Genomic DNA, 27,532 nt, shown 5'->3' with positions numbered 1-27,532 from the left:
TACATATGTACACATTCTCTTTCATTTCGTATTCTTTCCCGTTATAGTTATCGCAGGATATTGATACAGCTCTCTCTGCTGTATAGTAGGAGTTTGTCGTTTATCCATTCTGTGTATGGTCGTCTGCATCTCCAGATCCAAAACTCCCAGTTCATCTCTCCTTTGGCAACCACAGGGCTGCTCTCTATAGCTGTCAGTCTGTTTTGTAAATAAGTTCATTGCGTCTCATTTTAGATTCCACCTGTATGTGATATTACTTCTATTCTGAGAAGTATTGTCTTTCTTCTTCTAACATGCTTCACTTGGTACGATCATCTCCAGCTCCATCCGTGTTGCTGCACATGATGCTATTTCATTCTTTTCTGTGGTTGAGCAATATTCCACTGTATATGGGTACCACATCTTATTTATCCGTTTATCTACTGATAGACATTTAGGCTGTACTCAGGCCTTGGCAATTGTGAACAGTAGCACCGTGTGTATGTCTTATACCACTGTGTGTGCATGTGTGTGTGTGATCAATGGATGACTGGATTTAACTAACAAAAAGCTGAAAGATTGAACCAAGACTTTGTCAGGGTTGAGCATCTTCTCTACGTTTGTATGACTCCCGGAATGAATTATTCAAAGGCTGGCAATGTCTCTCTCATCAAATGCCTCTGTGCTGTGTCCCTCCTAATTATCTCAAGTCGCCAGTGTACTGTTTCTGAGTTCATAGTCTCTGTGTCTACGTCCAGGGACTCCTGACTCCTAAGGAGGCTCAGTGTGCCTTCCAGAGAGGGTCCCCTGAAAAAACTCACCTCGGTGCTGGAACACAGACATTTATTTCTAAGGCTTGTTGGGGACTCTCTGTGTAACATGTAATCAGTTTTCTGGTTTAGATATAGCGTGAATTTTTATTTTAAAAAAATTAAATGTTAGGGAAAACTCTCTGCCCACGTAATGCAGCCTCCAGAGTTGGTCTCTAGTAACAAACATCTTTATATTGGTCTATGGTAACAACTACAGTAACATAGTTGGTCAGGGTAACAAACATCACACTGCTTCTTTTTTAAATATTCTATACTCATTTTTATAAATCAGTGTTACTTATATATTTTCAAATTCACTTTTTGATCAGAGTATAATTGCTTTACAATGTTGTGTTGATTTCTGTTATGCAACAAAGTGAATCAGCTGTGTGTGTATATATACCCCCTCCTTCTTGAGCCCCCCTCCCACCCACCCCCACCCCTCTAGGGCATTACTGAGCACTGAGTGCTGCATAGTAGATGGCCACTAACAGTCTGTTTTACACAGGGTGGTATATATATGATCCCCTGGAGGAGGGCATGGCAACCCACTCCAGTATTCTTGCCTGGCGAATCCCATGGACAGAGGAGCCTGGTGGGCTGCGGTCCACGGGGTTGCACAGAGTCAGATACGACTGAAGCGACCTTGCACACACACATGCACGGTGTCTATATGTCAGTGCTGGTTTTCAGTGTGGAGTGGCAGTCACCACGCTGCAAGCAGAGGATACGGTCTCCTTCATTAAGCCAGCACTGCCTTCCAGAACCAACAGGAAGGCAGTGGCCCCGGGCCACATCCCTTTGCCTCTCAGTTGCTTCCACATCACCCTGCTTCTCCAGGGGCCCGCCCCATTGGAGTGTTTATGCCATTGTTTCTTTTCCTTTTTATCTACCTGAAAACTTATGTTTACTATTAGATGAAAGCATTGAAACGTGTTCATTTATTTGGCACTTGATTCTGAGAGGTGGAAAGAATCAGATTCATAGTAAATTCACATTTAAGCTTTTAAAAATGTCAATTAAACAAGAAGGACAACAGCTCTGCTGTAGGATCTGTTCAGCTCAAAAATAGTAAAATGGTTGATATTAGCAACTTCGAAGGCTAGAAAATAATATACGATTGTTTCTTTATCCCTAAGGGCAGGCTTGTGAATCTTACTTTGCATTCGCTGTCCTCTAAGTTCAATCTCGTTTGCATACTTCTACATGTTGAAATGCTTTGGTAATACTTCTGTAAATGAAGAATGATTTTCACAAATGTTTCCAAATTGTGCCCTCATTGCAATGTGACGGGCGCTGAACTAGATGCTGAAGATTCAAAGACAAACGTCATGGCACCCGTTACAAAGAAACCCTCCCCTGTGAGGGTTTATGAAGAGAGATCACTGTATATGAAAGGGTGAATATCATGATAGAAGTTTCCAGACTGAGTTATGGGAGTACAAGATAGACACCTCTGGTGAATCAACCAGAGAAGGTTTCATGGAGGAGGTGATGCCTGCATAGAGTGTGAAAGAATGAATAAGGAAAAGCCAAAGGAAGGAGGAGGAAGGCCTTTTCCATCAGAGGGAGCGGAAGGGGCACAGATTAGGGAATGGGACGCCGAGCAGTTTGGTGATGCTGAGATGTGAAGGGAGTGGCCGAGGAGAAGAGGGAGAGAGTTAGTTGAGAACCAGGTCTTAGAGCAACTGGCTGGCCAGGCTACCGGGGCCAGGAACCCCGAAATGATTAAACATGAGGCTAGCAGGGCCTCCATCCTGAATAAAGGAAGAAGAGTCTTCTTCTATTCAGTTTAGATGCCCCAGAACCAAATCCAGCTGTTGTCGCAAGACCCAGAGTCAGCTTCACTCCCCACCACTTCACGCCAACATGCCTGCCATCTTGGATGCCCTCAGCCAGGTCGCTCTCCACTAAACGGCCCCCTGGCTCCTGCTCAGAGGGAAACCAGGGTCTGCCCAGGAGGCTGGGTAGGAGGAGAGAGCTCTCAGCGGGATAGATGAGGCTGTGTTCTCCCCAACCTCCAGGCTCTGCGTTCAGCACCAGCTCCCATAAGGGCTGCTGGCACAGAGTGGGTAGGACATGGAGGTATTCAGTGCTGTTCCAGCCACAGGATTTCAGAAGGCGGCCCCATACCACGCGGCATTGCGTCTTGTCAGGGGCTGGGAGAGATTTCCTTTGACCCATCTAATGATGCCTCTCCTTAGGCAGATAGAGAAGTCCCACACTACATGTCCTCAGCTGACACCTCCAAGAAATCTGGGACTTTGGCATCCATCCTAGACTCGGTCGCTCAATCTCTGATGAGATTTTGAACAGACTATTACATATTTCAGCTGCATTTAACACAGAGCGATAAATGCTGAATTTCCCTCCTCCCCCACCCACCCAGCTCCTCTGTTGTCATCAGTAAAATGGTGACCTTCACTGTGGGATCAGCAAGGTTCACTGGTCCCCACGTCTGTAGTCTTTTGATGGGAAAGACTAGAGATCTCTTCTAGAAAATTAGAGATACCAAAGGAACATTTCATGCAAAAATGGTCTCGATAAAGGACAGAAATGGTCTGGACCTAACAGAAGCAGAAGATATTAAGAAGAGGTGGCAAGAATACACAGAAGAACTGTACAAAAAAGATCTTCATGACCCAGATAATCACGATGGTATGATCACTCACCTAGAGCCAGACATCCTGGAATGTGAAGTCAGTGGGCCTTAGAAAGCATCACTATGAACAAAGCTAGTGGAGGTGATAGAATTCCAGTTGAGCTATCTCAAATCCTGAAGGATGATGCTGTGAAAGTGCTGCACTCAATATGCCAGCAAATTTGGAAAACTCAGCAGTGGCCACAGGACTGGAAAAGGTCAGTTTTCATTCCAATCCCAAAGGAAGGCAATGCCAAAGAATGCTCAAACTACTGCACAATTGCACTCATCTCACACGCTAGTAAAGTAATGCTCAAAATTCTCCAAGCCAGGCTTCAGCAATACGTGAATCGTGAACTTCCAGCTGTTCAAGCTGGTTTTAGAAAAGGCAGAGGAACCAGAGATCAAATGGCCAACGTCTGCTGGATCATGGAAAAAGCAAGAGAGTTCCAGAAAAACATCTATTTCTGCTTTATTGACTATGCCAAAGCCTTTGACTCTGTGGATCCCAATAAACTGTGGAAAATTCTGAAAGAGATGGGAATTCCAGACCACCTGACCTGCCTCTTGAGAAACCTATATGCAGGTCAGGAAGCAACAGTTAGAACTGGACATGGAACAACAGACTGGTTCCAAATAGGAAAAGGAGTATGTCAAGGCTGTATATTGTCACCCTGCTTATTTAACTTCTATGCAGAGTACATCATGAGAAATGCTGGGCTGGAAGAAGCACAAGCTGGAATAAAGATTGCCAGGAGAAATATCAATATCCTCAGATATGCAGATGACACCACCCTTATGGCAGAAAGTGAAGAGGAACTTAAAAGCCTCTTGATGAAAGAGAAAGAGGAGAGTGAAAAAGTTGGCTTAAAGCTCAACATTCAGAAAACGAAGATCATGACATCTGGTCCCATCACTTCATGGGAAATAGATGGGGACACAGTGGAAACAGTGTCAGACTTTATTTTTTGGGCTCCCAAATCACTGCAGATGGTGATTGCAACCATGAAATTAAAAGACGCTTACTCCTGGGAAGGAAAGTTATGACCAACCTAGATAGTATATTCAAAAGCAGAGACATTACTTTACCAACAAAGGTCCATCTAGTCAAGGCTATGGTTTTTCCAGTGGTCATGTATGGATGTGAGAGTTGGACTGTGAAGAAGGCTGAGCACCAAAGAATTGATGGTTTTGAACTGTGGTGTTGGAGAAGACTCCTGAGGGTCCCTTGGACTGCAAGGAGATCCAACCAGTCAATTCTAAAGGAGATCAGCCCCAAGCATTCTTTGGAAGGAATGATGCTAAAGCTGAAACTCTAGTATTTTGGCCACCTCATGAGAAGAGTTGACTCATTGGAAAAGCCCCTGATACTAGGAGGGATTCGGGGCAGGAGGAGAAGGGGATGACAGAGGATGAGATGGCTGGATGGCATCACTGACTCTATGGACATGAGTTTCAGTGAACTCTGGGAGTTGGTGATGGACAGGGAGGGCTGGCGTGCTGCGATTCATGGGGTCGCAAAGAGTCGGACATGACTGAGCGACTGAACTGAACTGAACTGCAAAGAGTAAGGACATCATACCAGCAGAGAGGGAATGGCATCAAGCCCTCTGGTGATAATGACATAGGGAACCATGTATGGTTTGGGGCAACAGAGAGATGCATTGCCAAGGCTACCACCTAAAGTGAAGTACTGCAGGCTGTCCTGATGTAGCTGGACTCCACAATGGCCCATGTGAAACCATGCACACTTTTACTTTCTCATAAAGGAGGTGGCACAGGGGATAGAAATAAAATCAACCACCCTGCTTTATGCCCCCAAACGGCAGAACTGGAACTTGAATTCTAGAACCTATGTGCTCCATGGCAAAACACTGTCTTTCTAGTAAGAATGTACAATGATAATTTAAAAATTATTTTTGTAATGACATATAGTTGATTTACAGTTTGTGTTAGTTTCAAGTGTACAGCTAAGTGATTCATAAATATATATGGTATATGCATATATATATATATTCTTTTTCAGATTCTTTTCCACTCTAGCTTATTGCAAGATATTGAATATAGTTCCGTGTGCTATGCCATGTGTTCTTGTTGTTTATCTATTTTGTATACGGTGGTGTGGGTCTGTTCATCTCAAACCTACCCCCTTCCCTTTTGGCCATTGTAAGTTTGTGTCCTACGTCTGTGAGTCTGTTTCTGTTTTGTAAATAAGTTCATTTGCACCATGTTTTTTTAGATTCTATAAGAGTGACAGCCTATGATATTTAGTTTGGTCTGTCTGACCGCTTCACTTAGGATAACCCTCTCTGGATCCATCCATGGTGCTGCAAACAGTATTGTCTCATAGAATGATGATATGGATAGGAACTGGATCATGCCTTTCCTGCCTTGACAGAGAAGTCAGTGTTTCTCACTGGATCCTTAATCTCCTTCACCAAAAGTTATGTCAGCTCCTTGTAAGGTTTAATGTAAGGATTTGTTGTTGTTTAGTAGCTAAGTCACATCCAGCTCTTTTGGACCTCAAGGACTATAGCCCACCAAGTTCCTCTGTCCATGGGACTTCCCAGGCAAGGATACTGGAGTGGGTTGCCATTACTTCCTCCAGGGGATCTTCCCAACTCAGGGATCAAACCCGTGTCTCTGGCCTCTCCTGCACTGCAGGTGAATTCTTCACCACTGAGCCACCTGGGAAGCCCAGTGTGAGGATGAAGAGAGGTAACCCACACAAAGGGCTTAGCCCAAGGTCTAGGCCAGAAAGTGCCCAGTCAGTGTTTGTTGTCATAGTTTACCGAGCACCCGTTATGTGTCCATCTTTGTCCTCCAGCCTTGGAGCAACATGGCATCTGGCTCTCTCCTCTCACTCACAGTCCTCCTAACACCACTTGGCTTCCCAAGCTCATGCATCCTCATTTGGTGGCCATTTGCCTTTCTTGCCTCCACTCACCCGACCCCTCATTCACCTATTGATTGGTTCAGGGCACTTTCTGAGCCCACTCTGTCTTCCTGGCAGTGTGCCAGGCGATGGACCTCCATCATGGAGCTGTGGCCCCCTTCCTAGAGTAGTGGTCACAGGCTGGTGGGCGAAACTGGCAGGGAGAGGTGTGCTGGCTTGGAGGGGTGTGCAAGGCCCGTGAGAAGAGCCTGGGGAGGGACCCGTGGGTCTCGCGGGGAAGGTGGTCAGTGTAGAAGCCAACCTCCTATCCACAACCCCTCGGGGCAGCTGAGGACCACTTGGCAGGTCATGGCTGAGCAGAATCTCAAACTCAGAGCCCAAAACCAGTGCACAGAGCTTCCATCATCAGTGGTCACCAAGAATGAGAAATAAAGCTTAATTTCTTCATTTTAGAACCAGGCTCTAACATTTTCCTAGTACTCTTATCACCTAATATTTGAAAAATAGTTGAGCAATTAGAAAACACATTTACTGGGATTTCCTTGATGGTCCAGAGTGGTTACAACTTCACACTTTCAGTGCAAACGGTACAAGCTCAATCCCTGGTCAGAGAACTAGATTCCACATGCCGGGCAGCAAAAAAAAAAAAAAGGGAAACAAAATAATTTTATTTATAAAAACTACTTTAAAAGCTCTCCCATCCTTCTGAGGAAATGGGCTTTTGGCTCCAGCCTCAGAAAGTCACCTGAAGAGTTGTTTCAACAGAGTTAGCCAGAAATTTCACTAGCCACACCCAGCATCGGAAGAAGTCAGACATTTTATCTGGGCAAACACTAATCCAGGGCCTTCTAAATCAGAGGAAGAATTTTAAACATCAATGCACCCTGCTTTGGAAAGGAGGGATATAGGAGATTTTTAAATACTTCAGGCATCTGAAATTTCAATAAGCTTTGTCTTTCAGGAAACAAAATTAAGCAATACAAGAGGTAAGCAGTTATGATCACCCAGCTTTGCCTGAAATTCCCAATCGCTCTCCGGGCGGCCTGTGGGAGGGGTTACAAGGAGGCGGCTCCCCCAGTTAGAGGAAGGAGCTGGCGAAGCACAGGGCCCAGCTCCGGAGATGTGAACACGGATGACGTTGCTGGAGCAGCTGGCAGCGCGCTGCTGGGGACTCTGTTGACCTGATGCTTTTGAAGTGGCCACAGACAGGCTGTTGTCCTTTAATTTGAGTTGTCAGGTTGCCTGCGTTCCCTCGGCCACCTCCAGCACATCAAGGCCGGAGGGCCGTGGTGCCCGGGGGCACACTGGCCGGCTCGCTGGTCCCCGCAGAGCAGAGCGGAGGCTTGAGGAGGCAGAGCAGGGATGGCGTCCTGACCACGTGCGGCCTCGCTTCCCCTGGATGCCCAGGATGCCCCTGCGGACCTCCAGGAGGCCAGGGCTTCCTGACCTTGTGTCCCTGGGGTAGTTCTCCTGGCTGCGGCCGGGCTAGAAACAGGCCTGCAGAGTGAGCGGTTGTTAGCAGTCCCGGAAACTGGGTGGTGTGTTTCAGAAATGTGTCCACCGTCTCCTGGAAGTGGAGGAATTTACTATCTTGGGGGTGATGGCGCCCCTCAACCAGTGTGTTCTGGGGAGGGAACGCTAGATATAGAATGGGGAGAAGCAGGTGGGATTTCAGGCATGTGTTCTGTGCCATGTTTGCTGGACACAGCATCAGACAGGCTGTCCTTCCAATCTCCTGAAGAGCTTGGTCCACGGAAGGCCAGGTGCCCTCGGAGAGGCATGGGGGGTCCAGGTCAATGAGACCTGCCTGTGAAGTTCATCAGTACTCCCCACCCCCTCACCGCACCAGATCCTCCTTCGGCCATTATTCATGGTTGTTCCCACAAGCATCTATGAGACACTACATATCCATCATCCTTAAGAAGATCACTGTCTAGTAAGGGAGAAAGAAAAAAGACTCTGCTGGGAGAGACATCTGCCTGGTCACAGCAATGCACAAAATGCTAGCTAACATCACCAAGTGTTTCTTGCATGCCAGGCACGCTGCTGTGCTCTAGGCAAGGAGTTATTTTATTTTTTAATGCTCACAACAACTTTATGGTGTTCTTGTTGGTCCTATTTTGCAGGTGAGGAAACTGAGGCTTAGGGAGGTACTTCCCCAAGGTTGCAGGGCCGGTGAGTGGCCGAGAAGGAATTAGAACCCACAGTCTGACTCCAGGCACAAAGAACAGAGAGGTTGTTGGACAGTGGGGTGGAAGGCCAAGTTTCCAAGGAGGAACCGGCTCTTGAATTGATTCTGAAAGATGAGTAGGTGGTCCCATCCAGGAGTAGCATCAGAGAAGGGTGGAAAAAACTGAGGGTATGGATGGACTCAAGGCAGTTTCACTTGTTCAGTCGCTAAGTCATGTCCGATTCTTTGAGAACCCCCTAGACTGCAGCATGCCACCAGGTCTCCCTGTCCTCCTCTATCTCCCAGAGTTTGCTCAAGTTCATGTCCACTGCATGGGTGATCCATCCAACCACCTCATCCTCTGCTGCCCTCTTCCCCTCCTGCCCGCAATCTTTTCCAGCATCAGGGTATTTTCCAATAAGTTGGCTTCACATGACTGGAATGTAAATTTTAAGCTTGTTTAACTTGGGCGTAAGGGTCAGACAGACAAGAGTATATATATGAGGACTGCTGCTTGCTAGCTGTGTGACCTTGGAAAAGTTACTTGACCTTTCTGAGCCTGTTTCCCTATTTGGGAAATGGCGTGTAACCCCCCCTTAACTGATTTCCAGAGAGAGACATTCATGTGGAGCTCCCTTCTCTTTGCAAGCACGCTCTTGTAGGGTCTCTGGTCCTTTCTTCTCGGTGGGACCAAGTCATTCATCAGATTCCCCTGTGTTCAGAGCTTACGAGAAGAGCTCCAGTTGGTCAGAACACCCAGAAGTCCTATCCTTCTTTTTTTCCATTTCATCAAAGTGAAAACCCTTTCTAACTCAGGGTTTGAAATTGCCACCATCCCAGATTTCTTATATGCAGTTCTTATATGTGAATGTTTACTGTGTGGAGGATTTATTTTCTTTAAATAGCTTCAAAGATAAGACTTTAAAATTGAAACTGAAATAACTGACGTCTGTTTCATTTCCTATCCCATAAAAAGAATGAAGGTTGGTAATGCAGAAACCCTGTCCGTAAGCATTTAAAGGAAACCCCCGCGAATTTCTGCCTTGGCCGTAAGTGGGATGTGCCATTTTCACTCATCTGCTGTCAACAGTAGAAACAGACAATCTCTGCCCACTGGATACCGCAGGATGACACCGCTTTATCCCTTGACGAGGTGGGGTAATTTGGCTTTGTGTTTAAATTTTAAGTCAATCATCTGGCCAAGAGACGTTTTGGATGGCATCTACTAGGCCCCGGGCACAAAAGGAACGAGGTGTGGTGTTTATAAGGATGGATAAGGCACATTCCCCTTTGTGAGGAGTTGAAGACACTGTATCAGGTAGGTCTGTTCTCAGTTCACACTGCCCAGCCTCAGCTGGGGCCCTCAGATCACCCCCGAATGTCCCACTACTCCTACTACGCACCCGTGTGGGCCTCAGTAGAGGGCTTAAGCTGCGCTTGTGCAGTTTCTAGTCCGCCCATCAGGTGCTCTGCTCCTGACTGTGGCTCTCAAAGCCCTCCACGGTGGGGCCTTTGCGTTTCCCAGCCTTGGTCCACTTCCCTTCCCCACGTCGTGTGTCATCCTGTAGCCACATGGACCACCTGCCCATCCCCAAACTGGCCATGCTCTTTTGCCTGCGTGCCTTGGCACAGTGTGGCTTACTGCCTGGACCGTGGTCCCTACCCTCCCCTTCCATCCGATTTCCCCAGTCTAGCTTCTCCGCATCTTTCAGGAGATCTTTTCACCCACCGTCCATCACCTCTTCTGAGCATCTCTCTCTGACTCTCAGTGGGGGCATCTGCCCCGGCCCTGTGCCCCTGGTGTCCTGCACACATGATACTTCTTACCTCTCGGCAGATCCTGCGTAGGAATCATCTCTCCATGTGCCTCTTTGTCTCCATGTTTAGTCTTTCCTTGTTTCCTGTGTGAGACTCAGAGGAACCCGAGGACAAGTTGACTGTCTTGTATTTCTAGGGCCTCACAGGGTCTAGATCACGATAAGTGATTCACTCAGTCGTGTTGGACTCTTTGCGACCCCATGGACCATAGCCCACCAGGCTCCTTTATCCATGGGATTCTCCAGGCAAGAATACTGGAGTGGGTATCCATTCCCTTTTCCAGGGGATCTTCCTCACCCAGGGATCGAACCCAGGTCTCCTGCATTGCAGGGGGATTCTTTACTGTCTGAGCCACCAGGGAAATTGGTAGGCACCCAGTAAATGCCTCTTGAATGGATGATTGGTGGATGGGAGTTTGGTGAATGGAAAGCTGGATTTTGAATGACATACACACACACAAAGTAATAGAACTCAGACGAATTCACTTGCCCTACAGCATCTAAAAAACAATGTGTGATTCATTTTCAAAGTCGCTACCTAGAACTTTACCATGAAATCTAAAAAGAAGCAGAGTTGAATGCATTGAGGAAATGAAAGAAACATGGCCTTTGGATCACTCTAGTGTACAAAATCGCCACTTAAAATACTCAGACTTCCCAATGTCAAGCTTTTACTCTAAAACCGCTCTGAATCAGTATGTAATTTTTGCCCTAAGTGCCATTATGGCCATCTCATCATTTTGGAAATATCTTCTTTAAATTCTTGAGGACACATTTCTTAGTGGGTGATTATTTTTGCCTATTTTCTTTGGCCAGCTTTTCCTGATGCCTGGATGCACACACTTCTTTAAGCATTTTGTTTTGTTTAATGCAGCTTTAAAACATCTTGGGCTTCTCTGGTGGCTCAAATGGTAAAGAATCTGCCTGCAATGCAGGAGACTCGGGTTCAATCCATGGGTCAGGAAAACCCCCTGGAGAAGGGAATGGCTACACACTCCAATATTCTTGCCTGGAGAATTCCATGGACAGAGGAGCCTGGCGGGCCACAGCCCATGGGGTCACAAAGAGTTGGACACGACTGAGCAATGAATAACGCTAAAGCATCTTATTGTCCTGTATCCCAGCCAAAAGCTATTTTCTTTGTGGGTCTTACACTTTATCCATCTATATGCATAATTTCTGCATAAATGTAATCAGTATACATACGATTTCTTAATGTTATTTGGTAAACACTTTTCCTTGTTTCTACATAGTCATCATATTAACCATTTTATAATAGCTGCAAATACCAGTGTGAGGGTAATTTAATCATTTCTCTAAATGTTGAAAACTGGGTCATATGCACGTTGTTGCTGCCATTAATACCATTCCTCTAAATGCCCTAGCCATGTCTTGCTCTCAGTGCTGTTCTCTGCAGAGGCTCAACTGTTGAGGCCACATAGTGAGTAAAACAGATGTGCTTCAGATTCAGAGCAATGTGGGTCCAGATCCTAGCCCCCTTATGACCTATACCAGTCTTGAACAAGTTTAAATTCTCTGAACCCCACTCTCGTCATCTGAAAATCAAGAAGAATAATGTCTCACAGGTTGGCACAAATTACAATTTATAAGATTAGATCAGCTACAGACTATAAGAGCCTGGCACAGGTGGCTCAGTGGGTAAAGAATCCGCCTGCTGCTGCTGCTGCTGCTAAGTCACTTCAGTCATGTCCAACTCTGTGCAACCTCATAGACGGCAGCCCACCAGGCTCCCCCATCCCTGGGATTTTCCAGGCAAGAACACTGGAGTGGGGTGCCATTGCCTTCTCCAATGCATGAAAGTGAAAAGTGAAAGTGAAGTCGCTCAGTCGTGTCCGACTCTTCACGACCCCATGGACTGCAGCCCACCAGGCTCCTCTGCCCACCTACAATATGGCAAACACAGGAGATTTGGGTTCGATCCTTCGGTTAGGAAGATACACTGGAGGAAGTGGACGTGGCAACCCACTCCAGGATCCTTGCCTGGAGCATCCCATGGGCAGAGAATCCTGGCGGTCTGTAGTCCATGGGGTCACAAAGAGTCAGACATGACTAAAGTGACTGAGCACGCGTGCACATAGCATACAGAAGGAGCATAATAAACCCTACTCCCCTCCTGTGCTGTCCAGAGTGGTGGGTCAGGGCTCTAAGGTCACTATTGATTGACTGCCTTAATTTCTCAGATCTCCAGTTTTCTCACGTATGAGTGATTACGTACACTGTGACTAGCAAGAATCACACCACTGGCGAGGGTTAAAACGATAATGCATGTGAAGAGCACATGTTACTTGAAATGACTACACCAGGAAGCCAAATAACTCCCATTCCATTTATCATCTCCTGTACAAAGGTCATGGCCTTGAATTCTACACTGACATTCTGAAGCCAGATGATAGGGGAAAAAAAAAAGAGAGAAGGGATTTGCAAATGACAGCTGCCAAGAAGCGGGGCAGGAGAGAGTCTGAGGCATGTGCCAAATATTTGAAACTCCCTTTTCAATAGAAATGTTATTACAAACATATCACCATCATCGCTGGGTATTTTCAATGCTATTTATAACCTTTTGTTGTTGTTAAAGAAGTCTATCCCTTCAAAAACGCAGTATCCTTAACTGGCCTTGAAAGCGTTGAGTTTTTGGTTAATGTTTTCTGACCCTGTACCTTTAATTTCCCAAGTGAATGAAGTTTTTTTGTGATTCTTAGGCCCTAAAGAACACTGGTGCCTGCATGTAGCTTGTACTGATACCAAAGGAGTATCGTCCAGTGCCTGGAACAACTAGGCAATTTGCTTTGGAAAATGACCTTCAACTGAATGACACCAAGTGGCTTTTTAGAGAGAGAGTGACTGTGGCAGGAGTCAGCCCTTTGAAATCCTGCCAAGAGTTGTTGTTTTGTGAGGCTTGACTGCCAGCCAGGATGTTTTCCTTGGTTTTATGGCACGAGAAAGAATGGCAATCCAACCCCCTTTCCTGTCTACATGCCAAGCCAAACCTGAGGGTGGAACAGGATCCTTGCTCAGAGACCAAGATGAACTATGGCGGTCACCATGGTGATGGGCTGGCACCTGGGCAGACTGTTCACTGTTCTTGTGGGCATACCAGCAGCACAGGCTTCCTAAGCACTGAAGTGTGGGGGTGTGGTGGGGGGGTGGGGCGACCATCCCAGCAAATCTCCTGGGCTTCCCACAGCACCTGCACCATATGGATCCTCTAAGGGCTCACAGCCTAAAGCATGGATCACTGCAGGCTTGCAGTTCATTATCAGTTTGTGATAAGTTCAGAAAATGAGAATTAAAAGCTTTAAAATTACTACAGCAGTTGGACATCGCCAGGACATCCAAGTTCATCCAAGTTCATGCAGTGGACTCCACCCACTGACCAGGCTATGAAGGGGTACGGGTATTGTCTGACTCATGGAGCACGTGGTCACAAGTCAAGGGCACGTGACCCACAGTTGGACAAGCACGGGCTAGAGCGTCAGACATGGAATGGATTCAGACACCTTTCAGCACCATTTGGACCATCATAACACCATTAGTGAGGCAGGAACTTCTCTGTGCTCTCAGCAAAAGGATGAGACAGCAATTATTATCCACATTTTACAGATGAAAGTCGGTCCATGCCTAAGGTTGCTAAGCTGGTCCTGGAGGCAATGCTTCCTGGCTTGGCCCCAAGCCTTCGTCCCACCCCACCCACTGCTGCAGGGGACCAGCTTCTAGCCCCTGCAGGAGAGATGGTGCCTTAAGACTGAGGGGTCTGGCCTCCCACCTCATTCTGACTTTCCGCTGCTCCACCTTCTTCTCCTTGGAGGAAAGTTCCATCCGAGAGGAGGCCAAGAAAGGCCTTCTGAGCCCGGGAACGCTGCACACGTGGAATGATTAAAACTTGGAACACCCAAAGGGCACTTTTAATTGCGTTTTGAGATGGAAAAGTAGCTCACGTGACTGAGTGATCAGGGGATTAAAGCAGTTCACTCTTAAAGAGCTAAAATAATCATAACCCTGCTCCAGTACTCTTGCCTGGAAAATCCCATGGACAGAGGAGCCTGGTAGGCTGTGGACTATGGGATCGCAAAGAGTCAGACGCAACTGAGCGACTTCACTTTCACTTTTCACTTTCATGCATTAGAGAAGGAAATGGCAATCCACTCCAGTGTTCTTGCCTGGAGAATCCCAGGGATGGGGGAGCCTGGTGGGCTGCCGTCTATGGGGTCACACAGAGTCGGACACGACTGAAGTGACTTAGCAGCAGCAGAGAGAGCCCAGTGTCCAGAAAACACGACTTCCTAAAGTCAGGCATAGGCAATGGCTACCAGAACATTAAAGGAAAACACACACACACACACACAGAGTATTTTAACAGGGCAGTCTTAACTGAAAACTATTTTAGAGCCATGCATGCTTCTAAAATGCTTGGCCTTAAAGGTACGAATAGGGCTGGGATTAAAGAAAGTAATTTCCCAGTCTCAGGTACTAGAGAAAGAGAAAGAAATTGTCATTTAACAAGACACCAAAAATCAGAGGAGATAGGAAGGTGGGCAGTGAGACTCTAGGCAGAAATGGATGAGGGATTGCAAAGTGAAATGCAGGACAGAGCCCAGAGTTCCGGGTCCCGAGAAACAGCCTTCCTAATTGTCTCAGTCAGTCAGTTCAGTCACTCAGTCATGTCTGAACACTTTGCAATCCCGTGGGCACCAGCACGCCAGGCCTCCCTGCCCGTCACCAACTCCCAGAGTTCACTCAAACTCACGTCCACTGAGTCGGTGATGCCATCCAACCCTCTCATTCTCTGTCGCCCCCTTCTCCTCCTGCTTTCCATCTTTCCCAGCATCAGGGTCTTTTCCAGTGAGTCAGCTCTTCGCATCAGGTGGCCAAAGTATTGGAGCTTCAGCTTCTAATTGTCTAGAATGGGTCACAGATATGTCAGGAAAATGCAGGGCAGGCAACCAGAGGAGAGCTGTTTGAATTTATCTTAAGAGCACAGCCAGGGCCGACTTCCCAGGTGGCTCAGTGGTAAATAACTTGCTTGCCAGTGCAAGAGACGAAGGAGATGTGGGTTTGATCCCTGGGTCGGGAAGATCCCCTGGAGGAGGGCATGGCACCCCACTCGAGTGCTCTTGCGAGGAGAATCCCATGGACAGAGGAGCCTGGCGGGCTACAGTCCATGGGGTGGCAAAGAGTCGGACACGACTGAGCACACGCACACATCCAGGGAAGGAGCCTGGATATGAAGAGGGGCCGGTTTCCCTGCATCGCTCTGAGGCTCGAGACCTTTCTCCGGGGTCTCTGTTGTTGTCCAACTTTGCATGGGCACCATGTCACTGCCACAGAAAACGCCCATTCCTTAGAGGGAGCGGTGTGGTTGTTAGGCTGCAGGACCTCACTGTCTGTCCCCAGCAGAGTTCAGGGCGCAGAGGAGGCAGGGAATAAGCAAGCATGTGAAAGGAGGGAAGGCAGGGAGGTTAAACCCCCCGGTCCTGATCTTCATCAGCAGCTTGGGAGTGGATGGAGGGTGTGCACCATAATTAAGGAGAAAGGGAAGGCAGAGAACTAGGATTGTTGAATGCCTACAGTGGGCGCTAGACAGAAACTTGCCCGGGTAGCTCAGATGGTAGAGAATCTGCCTGCAATGCGGGAGACCGCGGTTCGATCCCTGGGTTGGGAGGATCCCCTGGAGAAGGGGATGGCTACTCACTCCAGTATTCTTGCCTGGAGAATTCCATGGACAGAGGAGCCTGGCGGGCTATAGTCCATAGGGTCTCAAAGAATCAGACATGACTGAGTGACTAACACTTTGACCTTTTTGTTCTTCTCTCTCTAGTTTTATTTAATCCTCACAACTGGTTTGGGAGGTGGGTGTGCATGGCCTTATTTTACAGAAGAAACTGACACTCATCCCTTTCTGGGGCTCATCTAAGGTCATTCAGTGGGTAAACTGCCAGGCTGGGTGGGATCCTGTGTGGGTCTGGTACCCCACCCACTCTCATGTTGCAGAAATATCACCTGCTAACATGAGCTGGGTTGAAGATTAGGTCAGCCACTTCCGCTGAGATCTCCAGGCTGTTTTGCCAGACTGTCAACAGATAACTATCAACAGATGCCTTGGATGACAAACACTTTCACAGAACAGACACTAGCCTGCAAGGCTCTATAGGATCTGACCTTCCCACGTTCATCTCAGAGCTAGCTCCAGTGCCCCGGCCTGACTTTTGCTTTTCCAACCTACTAAGTTCCTCCCTACATAGCAGGGGCTCTAACTTGCTCTATCAGATCATTTAGCTATAGAACCACAGGCAACTCTCTGTCCTTTCTGTGCCTCGATTTTCCCATCAAGAAAATGGGGATAATAATAGTCCCTTACCTCAATGAGTCATCGAGAAGGTTGAATAAAATGGCACTGGTGCTTAGAATAAAGCCTGGAATGTAATGAGTCCTCAGTAAATACCATTGTCGTCAGTGTCATCATCATCAACCCCACTGCCTGGGGTACTTCAGCCAGATTTTTGCTTGGGCTTCCCTGGTGGCTCAGATGGTAAAGAATGCCTGCCATGTAGGAGACCTGGGTTTGATCTCTGAGTTGGGAAGATCCCCTGGAGAAGGGAATGGCTCCCCACTCCAGTATTCTTGCCTGGAGAATTCCATGGACAGAGGAACCTGGCAGGCTGCAATCCTTGGGGTCTCAAAGAGTTGGACACGACTGAGCAACTAACACCTTCACTTCTCCCTATTAGTCAGGTCTCAGGACGCATCTGCTCCTCCAAAAGGTCTCACCTGGTCAGCCAATCTAAAGAGGACTCCCCGCCCAGTTATCTTCTGTCGCCCCTTTACCTGGCTTCTTTTCCTCGCAGCAGTTTTCATCAGTTGGATTGTCCTGCATAACCATCAGTTTCACTTTTCTGTTCCCCCCTCATACCTGTCACTGAAATGCAGGTGTTTTGAGAGCGGCTATCTTGTCTCTTCACCCCTGAATAGAGAGCTGTAATGGTAAGTCTCCTCAACTTGCTTCTTGATCAGCTGGAAGTTTTAAAGAGGAAACCACTTTTAAAATCCCAAATCCAAGTGTTGCCTTGGAATATCAAGGACACTTGTGTGAAGGCTGTTACCATCCTGACACTACCGACTGAGCGCCTGCAGCATTTTCCTCCACGGATCTGATGTTCTTATTTGCAATTATCAACAATCCTGTCGGGGACGGCGAGGGAGGGATGTCATTAACTTTATCTGATGAATGTGCCTCATCTATAAAACACAGGAGATGAGCGTGACTTCCAAGGACTTCTACTCAAGCCTTCTAAAAAGGAGGAGCACAAAGTAGAAATATTAACACATACAACAAATAAAATGTTAAAGAATCTATGCTAGAAATGCGGAAACTACACTCAAGAGGTTGCAGGTTGGCCCAGGTCTGCCGTCTTATTAGTATAGCATGGTATATGGTTTGCTTTCTGTCTTGATTCCCCATTTTCAGGACGCATTCACATCCATTCAGTTCACAAACATGTAATGAACCCCTACTGTATCCCTGGGTTTACTCTGGTCCTATTCAATCTACAAGTGTTTACTGAGCCCCTACTGTATACCTGGTTTCAGTTCAGTTCAGTCGCTCCGTCGTGTCCGACTCTTTGCGACCCCATGAATTGCAGCACGCCAGGCCTCCCTATCCATCACCAACTCCCGGAGTTAACTCAAACTCACGTCCATTGAGTCGGTGATGCCATCCAGCCATCTCATCCTCTGTCATCTCCTTTTCCTCCTGCCCCCAATCCCTCCCAGCATCAGGGTCTTTTCCAATGAGTCAACTCTTCACATGAGATGGCCAAAGTCCTGGAGTTACTCTGGTCCTATTCAGTCTACAAACATTTACTGAGACCCTACTGTATCGGAGAAGGAAATGGCAACCCACTCCAGTATTCCTGCCTGGAGAATCCCATGGACGGAGGAGCCTGGTGGGCTACAGTCCATGGGGTCGCAAAGGGTTGGACACAACTGAGCGACTTCACTTTCACTTTCTGTTGTATACCTGGGTCTACTCTGGTCCCATTCAGTCTACAAGTGTTTACTGAGCACCTATTGTATACCAGGGTCTACCCTGGTCCCATTCAGTCTACAAATTTTCCTGAGCACATATTGTATCCCTGGGTCTACTGTGGTCTCTAGCCAACAGATTCCCTATTCGATACTGAATTTTTCTGTGCTCATGAGAATCTCATCTATGTTGCTTCTGATTTCCTTAAAACTTTTCCTAGGTCAGTCATAAGATAAGGCTAGAAGTCTACCTGAGAAGGCAACTCATTTCCCCCTCCTCTCTTCCTGCCTCTTCCCAAGATTTGGGAGGGATGAACTGACCCCTTTTGGGTTCAATACAGCCTTAGATCCTTATGGAAACTTTAGGCATAAGAACAGCCTCAACTCCAGAAGCTTCACAATGTGGCTTTTGTAGAATAAATGTCTGTAGCCTTAGGAACTGATCAAAGCAGTTGTCTTCCTTCTTCCCTTTTTGATGTCCCTTTGGGAGTCTGCCTATGTTTTACCTACAGAAGGAGTTTGTGGTCACCTATCATATTCTTCAGTGGTTTTACCATGAGGGGGAAACTTAGGTAGAAAAATTAGAGTTTTCTTGATGTTGGTTAACCGAATTTACAAACATGTGCAAAATGGTAGCCACCCTGACCAATGCTGTCACTCTCCCCTGCGGGCTTCCCTGGCTGGCCCAGGTGGTCCAGAATCTGCCTGCAAGGCAGGAAACCCAGGTTCAGTCCCTGGGTCAGGAAGATCCCCTGGAGAAGGGAATGGCAACCCACGCCAGTATTTTTGCCTGGAGAATTCCATAGGCAGAGGAGCCGGGCAGGCTACAATCTATAGGGCCACAAAGACTCAGACACATCTGAGCCATCCGTGCTGCTCCTACCGCTGACACGAAACTTCTGAGCTTCCGGGCTTTTGATAGCTCACTAACAGATGGAAGGCAGGAAGGACAAGTGTTTGCTTTAGAAGAGACATGACCTGTAGTCTTCCCACTGAACAGGCGCCCTGTCCTACAGTAGGTCTAGTTTTTTGTCAGGTCCCTCAACACCAGTTGTGTTGCATTGGTTAGCACTGGCTTGCAGTTGAAAGCAGAAACAGTTCCCCTTTTGTTAAATGGGATGGGCATTGGGATAACACCTCCATAGATTAAGAAATATGTGAGGTCATTTATAATAAAATGCTTTGAAAGCTATGAGGTTCTTCTGCAAAATAGGTACCCCCTCATTGACTATCGAAACCCTCAATGTCCAAACTTGTTATCTTAATTCAGGAATCAATGAGTTTTCGGAGAAGGCAATGGCAACCCACTCCAGCACTCTTGCCTGGAGACTCCCAGGGACAGGGGAGCCTGGTGGGCTGCCGTCTATGGGGTTGCACAGGGTCGGACACAACTGAAGCAACTTAGCAGCAGCAGCAGCAATGAGTTTTTGTTTTTGTTTTTTTTTAAATAGAAGTTTAAATAAATTCTTCCTTATCCAAATCAAGATGCTCACTATCCAAAGTATCAAGCTTCCCTGGTGGCTCAGAGGTTAAAGCGTCTGCCTCCAATGTGGGAGACCTGGGTTCGATCCCTGGGTTGGGAAGATCCCCTGGAGAAGGAAATGACAACCCACTCCAGTATTCTTGCCTGGAGAATCCCATGGACAGAGGAGCCTGGTAGGCTACACTCCACGGGGTCGCAAAGAGTCGGACACGACTGAGCGACTTCACCACCACCACTATCCAAAATGCAGGAACCAAATGAATCCATGTAGTTCAGTATTCCCATTATTCTAACTCACTCTGAATTCTCACTCTCCAAACTGGAAACCAGGTAAGTTTCAATGGTGAGGAATCATTGAACTAATGGTCACCATGATTCTCATAATCACCTACAGTCTAATTTACAAAGAATAAAGTAATTTGGGGTTGAATTATATGAAATTGTTATTTTTGCATGTCAAATGCTGTTAAATATTGGCTATTTCATATGGTTCATTCTAATACTTAGGGACTGCTGCAGCTGATAAGTCGCTTCAGTCGTGTCCAACTCTGTGCGACCCCATAGACAGCAGCCCACCAGGCTCCCCAGTCCCTGGGATTCTCAGGCAAGAACAGTGAAGTGGGTTGCCATTTCCTTCTCCAATGCATGAAAGTGAAAAGTGAATGTCCAACTCTTAGCGACCGCATCGACTGCATCCTACCAGGCTCTCCCATCCATGGGATTTTCCAGGCAAGAGTACTGGAGTGGGTTGCCATTGCCTTCTCCGAATACTTAGGGACAGGGCACCTCATATCCAAGATAGACAATCACTTGACTCCATGATTTTTCCATTTTCCACCATCATCTTTCAATTACTATTTAACATAATAATAGCAAATGTAACAGCCATTTACAGTTGCATGCTGACCCTGTGTCAGGCATTATAAGTCTTTTAACTAGTCCTCATTACCTCATTAAAAACGTAATTATTTATATTTTGAATAGATAATGTATTCATATATATTGTAAAATTTTAAAAATGTAAAAATATTTTTAAATATACATCTTTTACACCTAGTTTCAACCTCTCAGTTCACCTCCCTAGAAGCAGCCAACATTGTCAGTTTCTTGCATTTTCTTCCTGGAATATTCTCTGCATATACTTTAAATATATACTGTTTTAAACACGCACAGACACACACATGCGTGTATGCACAAATGGTAATATAATGTTCATACTGTTTTAAGAGCTGAGCAGTGATCCTGTTTATAAAAGCAGCAGAGATATAGTCTAAAGAGGTATATCACTTTAGAGATATAATTTATTTTGCAAGTACTTTGTTGATGGACATTTGGGTTATTTCTAATCTTTTTCTATTATTAACAATGATGTGCAAATGTCTTCTCATGTTTTATTTTACTCAAGAGCAACTAAAAGACTAAATTCATAGAAGAAATTCCTGATAAAATTTCCAGGTCAAAAGACACGTACATTGCAATTTTGATAGATATTGTCAAGCTGTTCAACATAGAGGTTGTCCCAAATTTCCATTTCCCCAGCAGCACATAAAATGACTATTTTCCACACTTTTCAACAACTAAAGGTTATCAAATTTTTCTATGTTCCAATATTGTAGGTGAAAAATGGTATCTCATTTTCATTGTAATATGCCTTTCTCTTATTACAAGAGAGATTTATTATCTTCTCATATACTTACGAGCATTTGTATTTCCTTTCTTGTGAATTATTTGTTCATATAATTTACCCATTTTTCTTTTGGCTTGTTCCTTTCTTATAATTTAAAGAAGTATACACTTTTTATGATATAATTGAAATTACATTACAAGTTTTGGGGATTTTTAAATTTTTCTATAAAGTTGTTTTGTCCTAATGTTTTTTGACATGTCAAATGAAGCAGTATTTCCCCTATTCTTTTGTTTTGTGTTTCGTATTTAGCATTAGTCCTCTGAGCTAGTAGTAATTAAAATATAGTCTATGCTTTCTAATGCCACTTTTAAAATTTGGAGGACTTTTTCATGTTGGAGAAGGCAATGGCAACCACTCCAGTACTCTTGCCACGAAAATCCCATGGATGGAGGAGCCTGGCAGGCTGCAGTCCACAGGGTCGCTAAGAGTTGGACATGACTGAGCGACTTCACTTTCACTTTCACTTTTCATGCTTAAATAATTGATCCACGTGGAATTTGGGGGGTATGAAATGTGACAGTGAAAATGTTAATCACTCAGTCATGTCTGACTCTTTGAGACTCCATGGCCTGTAGCCCACCAGGCCCCTCTGTCCTTGGAGTTCTCCAGGCAAGAATACCAGAATGGGTAGCCATTCCATTTTCCAAGGGATCTTACTGACCCAGGGATTGAACCTGGGTATCCTGTATGTAGGATCCTAGGCAGATTTCTTTACCATTTAATTAGTCAGTTGTGTAAACACTCTCTGTTAGTTAATGCATATTTTCTCCACTGATTTGAAATTTCAATTTGGCATTTTCTTCTTTGCCCTAACTATTTGAGCCTACTTATGAACTCTAATTTTTGTTCTGTTAACCTCTTTATCTTCTTTATCCCGAACCACATTTATTCATTTATTTAAGCTGTGCCACACAGTATGTGGGGTCTTAATTCCCCCACTAGGGATAAAATTCACCCCCTGCAGTGAAAACAGAGTCTTAACCCTTGGATCACCAGGAAGTCCCGCCAAAGGAAGCTTTAAAAATTATCTTTCCATTACAACATACTTTAGCATCTAGTAGAATTAAGATTATATCATTATTTTTCTTTATAGAATTCTCAAAGTTTTTATATTTTTCATCTAAACTTAAAAAGTGTATTTGTTGTTGTTCAGTCGCTCAGTCGTGTCCAACTCTTTTTGACCCCATGGACTACAGCACGCCAGGCTTCCCTTTCCTTCACCATCTCCTGGAGCTTGCTCAAACTCGTGTCCATTGTGTTCTGATGCCATCCAACCATCTCATCCTCTGTCTTCCCCTTCTCCTCCTGCCTTCAATCCTTCCCACCATCTGGGTCTTTACCAATGAATCAGCTCTTTGATCCACGTGGCCAAAGTATTGGAGCTTCAGTTTCAGGATGAGTCTTTCCATTGAATATATTTCTTTTAGGATTGACTTCTTTTTAGTATGCTCTCTAGGTTGGTCATAGCTTTTCTTCCAAGGAGCAAGTAGTGTCTTTTAATTTCATGGCTGCAGTCACCATCCGCACTGATTTTGGAGCCCAAGAAAATAATCTGTCACTGTTTGCATTGTTTCACCATCTATTTGCCATGAAGTGATGGGACCAGATACCATGATCTTAGTTTTCTGAATGTTGAGTTTTAAACCAGCTTTTTCATTCTCCTCTTTCACCTTCATTAATAGATTCTTTAGTTCCTCTTTGCTTTCGGCCATAAGGGAGGTGTCATTTGAAGCTGTTGATATTTCTCCCAGCAGTCTTGATTCCAGCTTGATTCCAGCCCAACATTTCACATAATGTACACTGCATATAAGTTAAATAGGCAGAGTGACAATATACAGCATTGATGTACTGCTTTGCCAATTTTGAACCAGTCCATTGTTCCATGCCTGTTTCTAACTATAGTTTCTTGACTTACATACAGGCCAAGAATTAGCCTATCTAATTAAAAATAAATTTATTGGTATTCTATTGGAATGCTATTAAATATACATTAGAGAAACTAAATTTCAATTCAGTTCAGTTGCTCAGTCGTGTCAATTTTTGCGACCCCATGGACTGTAGCACACCAGGCCTCCCTGTCGATCACCAACTCCCAGAGTTTACTCAAACTCATGTCCATTGAGTCAGTGATGCCATCCAACCATCTCATCCTCTGTCGTCCCCTTCTCCTCCTGCCTTCAGTCTTTTCCAGCATTAGGGTCTTTTCCAATGAATCAGTTCTTCACATCAGGTGGCCAAACTTTGGAGCCTCAGCTTCAACATCAGTCCTTCTAATGAACACCCAGGACTGATCTCCTTTAGGATGGACTGGTTGGATCTCCTTGCAGTCCAAGGGCCTCTCAAGAGTCTTCTCCAACACCACAGTTCAAAAGCATCAATTCTTCGGCGCTCAGCTTTCTTTATAATCCAACTCTCACATCCATACATGGCTACTGGAAAAAACATAGCTTTGACTAGACGGAAACTAAATTTACGTTGGAGTTAATTAAATTAACATTGGAGAAATTGCTGTCATTATGACCTTTGGTCTTTCTATCCATAATTTTGGATAGCCTTTCCAATATTAACGTCCTTTTTGTGTCCCCCGGTAAAGTATTGAGGGTTTTTTTTTTTTTGGCATGTATGTGCACATGTATTTGTATTTTGTATATAGATATAGACATGTATTTTATTTTACATCTCTTGATAACTTTGCATCTGCATCTGGTTTGGACTCTGTCTGTTTTGGGTTCGTTATCATAAATATGGTCTTTCCATTTATTTTATAGTTTAATTGGTTTCACTGTATTTATAAAAGTTATTGAGTTCTATATATTAATTTTATTCCTAAGCATCATAGAGAATCTTCTTAATAGTTTCAGGAACTTTTTTTCAGTTTGTCTTCTTCGGTGGGTGTTCCAGCTAAGTTATCTCATTTGCAGATTATGGTGATTTTACAAAGCCTTGTCCACTTTTTATATTTTCTTTTCTTTTTCTAATTATATTGGCTAGTACCATCAGAAAAGTATTAAATAATAGGATAATTGACGTCCTTATCTTGTGTCTGACTTTAATGGGAATGCTTCTAGATTTTTTCCATTAAGCAGGATGATGGCTTATGATTTGAGATAGACATATTTCTCATGTTAGAGTAATATCTATCTATTCTTATTTTATTAAGAGCTCTTTAAAGAAACAGATGGACATTGAATTTTATCTAATGTATTTATAGTGTCCAAGGAGATGATATTATTTTTCTCTTTTTATTATTGCGATTAGATATATTAATAAAAGTAATTGGTACTAACTTGGTGCAGTTGTTATCCAAAGTGGTATTCTAAGATCTTTACATGTATCAACTCACTTAATCCTTACCCAGTCTAGAACTCAGTATTATTAGTACTTTCACTCTAAAGTGAAAAACAAACAAACCCTCACATTTACAGAGGTTAAATAACTTGAAGAAGATCAGACAAGCAATCAGTGGCAGAGCTGAGAGTGGATTCAGGGCAGTTCTTCTGTGTGCAAACCTATTTTCCTTGATAAGTTTCTTAGTAAAATATCATTTCATTCTTGGAACAAATTCCACTTGTGACAGATGCTTTTGGTGTGTCCCAGGTTCCATGTGTTAATATTTATTTACAGTTTCTACATCAGTCTTAAAAAAACCCAACTAAAGTTCTCCTTTTATGATGTTTGTCCTCAGTGCCAAGGCTTGTTGGTAACCTGGCCTCATAAATGTTTAGGAAATATTTCTCTTTTTTCTTTTTCCAGGAATATCTATGTGGCATTGAAGTTACTTGTCTTTTAAAGCTATTGCAGAAGTTCTCTATGAAACTACCTTGGACAAATTCCCCCATGAAAAAATCTGGGCTTGGGGCTTTTATTTTTTTTGGAGGGGTAGCGTCCTGATAAATTTTTAAATTTGTTCTAGGTAATTGGTCTATTTAATTGGTCCTGAGGTCAGTACAGTTTGACATATGGGGATGATACTCACTGAATGAATAAAACTCATGAATGTAAAATTATAATCACAGTAAGGTCTAGGAAAGAAATCACATGTCAGAAGAGAGAAAGTAAAAGTCATGGAGGTTGGAGGTAGACGGGGAATGGAGGGGAAATTCTCCCAAAATGAGTAAAAACCCGGTATGGGCAGGGGGCTTTTATATAGTGATATTTCAGGGACTAAAAAATTTGAATGTGGCTGGAACCCAAACAGCCAAATAGAGAGCATGGTTCAACCTGAGGTTGGACCTCTATGATGTTCAAAATTTTACCCTAAATCAGTGCAAAGCTGTTGAAGGTGAAGAACACAGAGAAATGAGTGCATCTGAAAGGTCTGAGGAAGAAAAGTTAGTGAGTAGATAGGATAAAAGGTGTGAGGGAGAAGGAGGTATCCGCTCTGTGTCTGGTTGTCAAAACAGGCTTGGTGCTGGACACCTGTACTGAGTAGGGAGTGGATGAAGATTTTGTGTAGGGTGGGTGTCAGGGTGGGGGCTGAGTGCAGAGAGTCACGAGTTGGTTTTCTGTTTGCATGTTTGTTTTGTGATGTGTTGGATTAGAAGGTATTTGAGACAGGTATATTGGCAAAAAGGGATTGAATACAAGCTGGGAGTCTTCTTAACATCTGACTACCTGGCAATTACAACCTTGAAGATCACTGGGCAGGATGAAGCCCAGAAAGAAACAGGGAGCCTGGAGCCAAAGCTCACAGATGTTAATCCTTGGACCATTTCATGCATTTAGCATTCGGTCCATTTTGCTAGCCACCAAGACTCTTTGTCAGGGAGTCTGTGAATTCTAGGAGGAAGAAATCTGGAGAGCTTCCGAAGAACATCACTGACTCAGGGGTCTCAGGGAATACACAGGTGCCGGTGCTTAAGGAGATATTTGGTTTCCTCCTTCACAAGATCAGGTCTAAAGTGCTGTGACGGCCTTCTAGTCTTTCTGTTGTGTTCTTTTAGACTCTCTGAGCAGATGTTTTTAAATGTTTTTAATAACACTGTGGTTTGTAATTCAGCACATACACCCAAAGAGCCTCTTAAAACATGACATAGAGGTTTTTAATACAAAAATGTTCTAATGTTCAGAGGCACACGTAGAAACCAATGTCTGGAATCCTGAGGGAGATTTGTCTACTCATGAAAATTCTATAAATTCTTTAAGAAAAGGAAGTATTTTCACAGTTTTAATGTGACTCTCTGGAATAATCTCTGGATATGATCATATTAGCACATAGAGCTACTTTTTTAAAATTTAATAAAAGTTAACTTTGGTGTTTCTAGATGTAGAATTTTCTAGAAAACTCTAGAGTTTGCCTTACCCCCAATCTGAGTCTAAGGAATATTCTTATGTTATTCCTTCTTCCTTAAAAGTATCAGGCATGCTTACTTCATTAGGCATAGCTATAAATTGATAAGGGGACTGCCTCATTTTTTAAAAAGTAGTTATAACCATGCTTTCAATAACTACATTTACATACAGTTGATTCAACTTTTAACTACATGTGTTCACTTAGCTTTTTCTTATTAGAGGTCTTTCACCCCTCTGAAAACTGTTATTTCCTTATTAATTTCCCAGTGGCTTTAGGCAATCTCTAGCTGTGGCAATGACTGTGTGTATAAACAGTCTTTATTGTCTATGGTTTTATGATAGAGAAAAATACCTTTGATATACTTAAAATGCTGATTATTGGATGAAGTCAAAAGAATAGTTATTACCTTTGATAATACACAAGATAATCTCTTATGCTCACTGTATTCCAAAGCCTGGGGATCATAAAAATGAAGATGCATTGCTGCTCTCACCAAGCTCAGCATGAATGCCCAGAATATCCTGATCACTTATTATGTGCTGAGCATTCATCGACTCTGGTAGCAACTGTTTAGGAAGCCTGCTAGGTGCCAGGCATGGTGTGGGGTGCTGGAAACAGAGATGAGCAGGGAAAGTGGTATTCAAGCTTTCATACGCTCACGGTGGAGTGGAGAGATGTTGACTCAGTTGTTGTTCGGACGCTAAGCTGTGTCTC

At 44.5% G+C, this 27,532-nt stretch overlaps 1 protein-coding gene across 2 annotated transcripts in view; it reads left to right on the top strand.

The window, feature by feature from the left end:
* The window catches only part of LDB2 (LIM domain binding 2), a 461,540-nt gene that overhangs the window by 388,446 nt on the left and 45,562 nt on the right, over positions 1–27,532 (top strand). The window lies entirely within an intron of this gene.

Source organism: Budorcas taxicolor, chromosome 6, assembly GCF_023091745.1.
Source record: "Budorcas taxicolor isolate Tak-1 chromosome 6, Takin1.1, whole genome shotgun sequence".
NCBI classification, from domain to species: Eukaryota; Metazoa; Chordata; class Mammalia; order Artiodactyla; family Bovidae; genus Budorcas; species Budorcas taxicolor.
Note: the sequence above shows the minus strand (reverse complement) of the source record. Positions and strands in the feature narration are given on the sequence as shown.